This window comes from Prosopis cineraria, unplaced genomic scaffold, assembly GCF_029017545.1.
Source record: "Prosopis cineraria cultivar Desert tree isolate PC_DT_omini unplaced genomic scaffold, ASM2901754v1 PC12, whole genome shotgun sequence".
Taxonomy (NCBI): Eukaryota; Viridiplantae; Streptophyta; class Magnoliopsida; order Fabales; family Fabaceae; genus Prosopis; species Prosopis cineraria.
Window position 1 is genome coordinate 13,184,219 of NW_026555343.1, and position 8,140 is coordinate 13,192,358.

An 8,140-nucleotide genomic window follows, 5' to 3' on the forward strand; every position below is an offset into this window, starting at 1 on the left:
AATCTTGCATGGAATCCAATTGTTGCTTCATCTAGACGGCTTAACTTTCATTTGATGATACTTGATTGGAATTCTTTGATGTTTGTCCTTTCTTAGCCATCCAACTATGAGTAAAAGCATGTCATCCTTCAGTAGATAACAAGGTAAGTGCCACCAAATATTACAAAATAGGAGGGTTGATGACTAAAGGAACAAGAGAAGAGTAAATCTCTATGATAGAATTCAAAGTAGGAAAAGCACAAGCAATAAAAAGAGAAGAAAATATTTTTTTAATTTTAAATGTATAAGAAAAAGAGAAAAAAAATATACACACAAACAAAGCAACAAGTTTTTTTAAGTAATTTTCAATTTTTTTTCAAATTAATTAAAACAAACAAGACAAAATATTTTTGAATTAAATTTTTTAATTTTTTTAAATATTAATTTTTTAACAAATATTTACAAATTTATTAATATTAAACTAATAAAAAAATTATTTAAGAATTTTTTTAAAACTCAACCAAAGATTTCGCTCCAGCGAAGGTGTTCTCTGTAAGTTGGTTAAGAATTTCACAGAATAGTCCTTTGCTCCAGCAAAACAAAGTTTCACTTTAGTGAAAGTGCTCTCTGAAATTTTGGTAAAAATTCATAGAGGCATCTATCACTAGAGCAAAATAAGATTTTGCTACGACGAAGGTGCTCTCTAGAATTTTTGATGAAAAGTCACAAAGGCATTTACCGCTAGAGCGAAATGAGATTTTGCTACAGCGAAGGTGCTCTCTGGAATTTTTGATGAAAAGTGACAAAGGCATCTATCGCTAGAGCAAAATGAAATTTTACTGCAGCCAAAGTACTCTCTGGAATTTTTGACAAGAACATAGAGAGACACTTTGCTGGGGCAAAATCCTCTTTCGTTGAGACGAACAAAACAAAGAACAAAAATACTTAAAATCTAAGAAAAATATGCAAATTAAGTAAAAACTCACAAAGAAAATAGCCTAAACACCTCCCAATCAACACAACCATTATACTAAACCCACTTCCACAACTCGTAACATTTAATTAACAATTTTCAATCCAAAAATTCATCAACACAAGATCTTGATCCCATATAAACACATATAAATATCATCAATTAAGCATAAGGATAGAATATTCCCTTAAAATATTATTGGCTCATTCTTTGATTCCAAAACTTGGCTTTGAGCCTCCAAATTCTTGAAGAACTCTACAATTCTACAAAAACACCAAAATAAAAGAAGATCAAACCAAAGACAACTAAATAAACAAACCAAAAACAATACAAGTAAAAAGGAAATAAAACTTGGGTTGCCTCCTAAAAAGCACTTCGTTTATAGTCTTTAGCTAGACTTCTCAACACAAACATCTAATCATAAGTATCAAACCCATAATCATCTTATCTTCATTTCTTTTCAAGCAATAAAGTTTTGAATATAAAAGTTTCTCATTGACATTAATTAATACCTATAGTTCCTCAATCATTAGCAATCTTAAAGTACAAGCATTCTTCAAAGAAAGCACATCCCAGCAATTTGAAATAGGAGCTTCTAAAAATTCAAAGCATTCAATAAAATCCACTTGGCTCTCATCAGTAAGAGTCAAAATTTTAATAGAAGGGTCATGTGCAACAAGTATTGGGATCTGCTCATCAAGCTTAACATCAAAATCATAAAGATTAGGCTCCATAGTCGGAACCTCTTTTAGATAGCTACTGCTCTCCTATAAATTGGTTTCAAGTTCATTATCATCTTCTACATTATCAATATTCTCATGTAATTCCCTATCCTTAACTTTCTCGTAATAATCTTCATCAAATATCATAGGAGAAATATAATAGTAGGTGTTTTGTTGATTTATCTTTTCAATACCTTCTAATATTTGATTCACATAGATTCCAATATTTTGAGTACTTAACTCAACACTAGTGACATAGTCCTTTTGTGAATTAGTAAGTTTCCTTGATGAATCCATAAGGTCATCAACTAATCTTTCTAAGCAAGACTCTTCCTTATACTCTCAGGCATTTTCCTCAACATGTGGATTATAATAGAAACGTGGGGTCATTTCATTTGAATGATAATCTAAATGAGGATCCCAAGATTCATGTTTCTCTAAACTCCAACTAGGACTAAAAGAATTATCAAAATAAGTTTTGCTCCTAGTAAAATCATTCCCTGTATAGTTAGAGGCTTTGTTAAAGTGACAATGCTCACAAGAATGACTTTGTCCACAATAAACACAAGAAAATCCATAATATTGAGAAGAATCAACACATAGAGTATAACTAGCATTCAAATGCATATTATATTTCCTCCTTTCATTTAAATAACTCGTACAAGAAATCAATTCATCTTGTATTAAAGACAAGGAATTCATTTCTTTCTCAACATTAAAACCACTTGAGTTCCACTTGAAATCCATTTTTTAAACTTTTTTTCTTTTTTTTAAACACAAAGAACACTATCACAAATCAAAGGAGATATAAGAACACAAACAAGCAACTTGAACACAATATTTATGGACCTAAATTTAAGCTACTAATGCTCTACAAATTCAAACCAAGAAAATTAAAACAAACTAAGCAAAACAACAACTCAAAAGAAAAAGAAAAGAAAAGAAAGCTTAATTGAGAACTACTAAAGGTCCTTTAATACTAGTCACCAATTGCCTTAATTCCTCAGCAATGGCGCCAAAAAACTTAATGCACACAAATATGTTTTACCACAAGTGTACGGTTTGTAATTAGTAAGTGGGAAATCAAGGTCAATCCCATGAGGAATCAAGATAATTGGTAATTAGGCAATAAAGTCTCCATTTTTATTTAAGTTAAGCAAAGCAAGATATGGATTTGATTTTTGCAATATAAGGATTGAAATTAGAAAAATGCATTAAAATTAAAATTCCAACAACCACAAACAATCAAGACAACCTAGGGTGGTTAATCCCTTCTTCAATTTATAGAGCATGTAATTATCTAAATAAATTTACTTAATATTAATTTGTTAATCTAGAGTATTAATAAGAATAATTGTCTTTCGATTAATTACACCCCTCTTTTGAATTAATTTTCTATTTCTAACACAATTACCCAAGAGACAAAATAGCACAAATTCACTCTAATGTGATTATATGGGCCCAATAGGTATATTGCTATACTATTGGCAAATTAAAATAAATTCTAATCCCACATTACTCAATCTAATGGTCAAATTCAGATTTTCCTCTTCCAAGGCAAAACCTAAACCCCTAAATTCATACTCAATGATGGCCAAGCATTAAGTAGACGAATAAGCACAAAATTAAGTAAACAAAACTAATATTAAGCTCAAATAAATGGTTTAAACATGCTCTAATCCAAGAATCAGTTCATAGCTACCCTAGATTAAGAGAAAATCAGCCACACATGGCTTCCATGATAGTAAAATCAACAATATATATAGCAAAGTAAAGAGAAGAAGGAGAAGAAAAGTTGAATAAGATCAATCTTGAGTGAAAACCTTGATTTTCCACTAAACCCAAGCTTCTCCAACCCTTCTTTAGTTCTTTTCTCTCTTCCTGGATGTTTTGCAACTACAGGGGTAAAGAATGCATGAAAATGAGGTGCCCAAGCCCTAAAATTTGTTGACAATCAAAACTATGCATTTTACTAAAATCACGCTTTGCTGTAGCAAAACGCGTTTTTGTTGCAGTGAATATGACCTGTTCAGATTTTTCTTTGGATTTAATTCCTTTGACTTGGGCTCTGAAATTTTCTTCTTTGGACCCCTAAATTAGGCCTCCCTACATGCATAAAACCCAAAACAGATGATATAATTGTCTACTAACTTCTAACATATTTTCAAGCCCATTTTCATACACATTCATCCACTTAATCATATTTTTGCTAATAAAATTTAAATAAATGACTTCAAATTACATTAAAAACATCAATAAATTTAATAAAATATTAGAAGTCATCAGATAAAATACCTTTGGTTGGGTAGTTCTCTCGTGGAAGGTGAGCTCGGATTAGCTTAATCAGGCTGGTTCAATGTGGTAGCCTACAAATTCAGTTGGAGTAGATGTGGAGGTTTGGATAGATAGTATGATCATGCACGTGATATTATGGTTATATGTATTATAACATGTTTTATAATCATGCTTTACACAATTATTTATAATTTTCCTTATTTATAGATAGTTGTGAATTATTTTAGTTACTAGGATACTGTCTTGCTTTATGGTTACTATTTTACAAGTTCATACATGAATAGGAGCCAATGGAAAGATTTGGGTCAAGAGTAGTAGGACTATTATTGTATGGCCTTATCATTGTAAATTGCATCATGAATTTATGTGCGTGCATGCGTGCGTGCGTGTGTTTATAAGTTGCCAATTAAGAAGCATATACATTTTGGTTGCACTTGTATGAGATGATATGACATGTGCATCTTAGCCTTGAGATGTGTGTTTGTAGTAAATGTGGTAAGAGAGTTAAAATGCTAGTACAAGTGAATGTTAGTATGTTTCGAATTGATGCAATATGTAGAATTTGGCCAAAGAGGTTAATTATCTGTAAATATGCAATATGATGTTGTTTTGTGAAAATCAAGGTGTTTGAGTTGTCAAATTTGAATCGAAATGTGTATTTGATGTTATAACTAGGTGTATATTTGTATATTAGATGTGGTTTATCCCTTGGTTGTGGCTAATGAAATAAGTTTAGGGATTGGGGCACTTAGATGCATGAAAATAACAAAAAAGTGATCATTGACATCCAAGTGTCCAATTTTCAACTAAGATATCTGATTAAAGTGAAACTTATGCTATTAGATAGATTGTGAAATAAGTTTTGTGTGAGCACTTAAATCACTCCAATAGAATATTGTATATGAAAATGATGAGCATTGAAAGTTCAAACTAGTAAGTTGTCATCATATGTGCTATGTCACATGGCATGTATGTCCACCTTGACATTACTAATAAAACAAGTAAATATATTTGAAACATATAAAATGCAATTAATCCTACTATGGTAACAAGCTATTATTGCAAAAATTGATGAATACAACCAAATATCATTAAGAATTTCATCTTTGGACCAAAAGCAAGCAAAGGGTGAAATACCATAAAGAGAAAGTGTACCCACTAAAAAAGCGATTTTTGTAATTGGCACATGTTTTGTTAAACCACCCATAAGAACCATATTTTGACTTTTATCTAGAAAATATCCAACAATAGCTTCCATTGAATAAATAATGGATCCAAATCATAAAAACAACAATGCTTTTGAATAAGCATGAGTAATCAAATGAAATAAAGCGGCTTGATAAGAGTCCATACCTAGAGGTAACATCATATAACCAAATTAAGACATTGTAGAATAGGCCAAACTTCTCTTAATATCCTTTTGAGGAAGAGCTAAAGTAGCTCCTTATACTACTGTTATTATCCCTATGAAAGCTATTCCATTCATTATAGAAGGTATAGCTATGAAAAGAGGAAAAAGGTGGGCTACAAGAAAAATTCCTGCCACTACCATAGTAGCAATGTGGATAAGAGTGAAAATAGGGGTAGCCCTTCCATAGCATCTGGTAACCATACATGAAGGGGACTTGGGTGGACTTAACAACTGAACCGCCAAATAATAGGAAGGGACACAAAGTAACTAATAAAAGATTAACCTCATTATTAGAAATCAAGTTATTGAATATTTCAAACCAATCCCGAAGTTCCAAACTACTTGTTATCCAATAAAGACCCAAAATTCCCAATAATAAGCAAAAATCCCCTATCCGATGGTTACAAATGCTTTTAGACAAGCATTTGCCGCAATAAGATGTGTGAACCAAAAACCTATTAATAGATAAGAACACATTCCAACCAATTCTTAAAAAAAATATAAATTTGTATCAAATTAGAACTAGTAACCAATCCCAACATTGAATTATTAAAAAAAATCATATAAGCAAAAAACATGAAATATCCTTCATCATGAGACATATAATTGTCACTATAAATAAGAACCAGAATTCCAATAGTAGTAATCAATATTGACGTAATAGAAGTAAGTGAATCAATCAAGTAGCCAAACTCTAAAGAAATATCATTATTTATAGTCCATGCCATACATATTGATAGATAAAACTATTATTGATTTGATGAATAGATAGATCTATCGAAAAAATCATAACTATACTTAATAATAAAACACTAGGAAAAGCCCACATATGGCGAATATTTTTTGTTGCCATAGGAAAAGGAGAAGTCCCACTCCTATTAACATAGGAACTGGAAGTGGAATGAAGGGTATGATCCATGAAAATTGATGTGTACATTCCATGCAAAAAAAAAAAAGAAAAATGGATTCTTAATGAGTTTTGTTTCTTATTCGCCAATTTTATCTCTTTTGAAAGGGTTCAGTAAATTAAAAAAAATGAAAATCAAAGATAGTAATAGAATTATTTGTTGTCAATGAAATAAGTTTATGGATTGGGGCACTTGGATACATGAAAATAACATAGAAGTGATAATTGACATCCAAGTGTCCAATTTTCAAATAAGATATCTAATTTAATTTGAAACAAAACAATCACATCAACTAATGACTTATAAAATGAACTAGATTATACTTCTAGAAGGTGACTAATATATAAGACTGGAGGAGTATTATTTTTACATTGAGGAAGGTTCATGAACTATTAAGCATTTAAATTATATGGGTGAAAATAGGTTTGGATAAATTACATTTTGATTAAATAAGTCTCAATCTATGTGATAGATTAAAAACTTAAGCCTAACTTAAAGCTTATATAAAACATTTTCCAATGGCTTAGGCCTAAACTTATTTAAAACCTAACTTCGCTTAGAAGCCTGCCTAAAAGATGCCTTTTAAAATATGCTTTACATTGTATTAGGTTGGAAGAGAGGGAAGAAAAAAAGAAGAAAAGTTTTAATGAAATTTTCCCTTTCATTTGGGTGGAAAAATGGAAGGGATCAGAGGTTCTCCGCCTCCCAACGTTTGGTAAAACATAATGGAGGGAATTTTATTTCCCTCTCTAAATTGAAAGAATTTGGAGGAATTTCTCTCTCTCCCCCTATTCCCTCCCTCACCTTCCCTTTCCTCATTTTTCTTTCATTCAAATCTCTCCCCTCTCCTCTCCTCCATTCCAACCAAATACAAGGGTTTCAAATATGTTTTAGGACGAAGCATATATATATGCAACTTGATATACTTCCTTTGGTTCTATTTCTAAGTCATTTTTAGCATATTTCATCAAAACCAAAAAAAATCCTTAAACCTTATTAACTTTATCTTGAAATTTAATAAGTTTTCACCTTTACCCCTAATAAATATTTTAAATCTTATTATTGATATTTTTATTTAAAGCATTAAATAAGGACAGAATAGTAAAGAGAAGTATTGAAAATTAACAAGTGCCTTATAAATAGGATTAAATTTTTTCTTCTCTCTCTACCTTATAAATAGGACTAGAGGAGTACTAAGTACAATATATAGTAAATAAGAGAACTTATAAACTATAACCAAGAAATCAATTCCAATTTAAAATACTGTAACAAGATTGAAAACAATACACAATTCCAATTTAATTGAAAACATAACCAAGAAACTAGAAGTAAAAAAGAACATATAGATGAAAATCAAATGTTGAAATCCATATGTCATCCATTTAGTTACCATACAAAAGCTAATAAAAATAACATAGGCAATGAATAACATATCTAATGCTTTCAAGTTTTGATGCAAAGGAAGAACGAGAAGAAAGGGGCTAAAGAAAGTGAGGTAGTAGATTATTTCTTAATTCCCATTAAATATCATATAGTGTGTGTGTATGTGTGTTATATTATATAATAATATATGTGAAAATATGCTAGTCTAAGGTTCATAGGCTAAGTTTTGCAAAACTAAGCCCAACCAATTAACCTAACTAGACATAGCCAAAGCCTAAATCTAGCCTAACTTATTTACTAAATAGACTAGTCCAAATTTGTAGGTCAAACTATAAGTTTTTGATGTTGTTCTGCCTATTATAGAAAAGTAAATTGGTGCGAGCACTATTATAAAAATTTGAATATAAGATGCCACAAAAAATGACGGTTAAAGAAAAACACGTCATATATATATGAGAGAGGTGAGTGA

General features: G+C 30.5%; 1 pseudogene; it reads right to left on the bottom strand.

Moving 5' to 3' along the window:
• Window positions 1-1,464: 1,464 nt before the first annotated feature.
• On the bottom strand, window positions 1,465-5,878 carry LOC129289121 (NAD(P)H-quinone oxidoreductase subunit 5, chloroplastic-like; annotated as a pseudogene).
• Window positions 5,879-8,140: the final 2,262 nt, after the last annotated feature.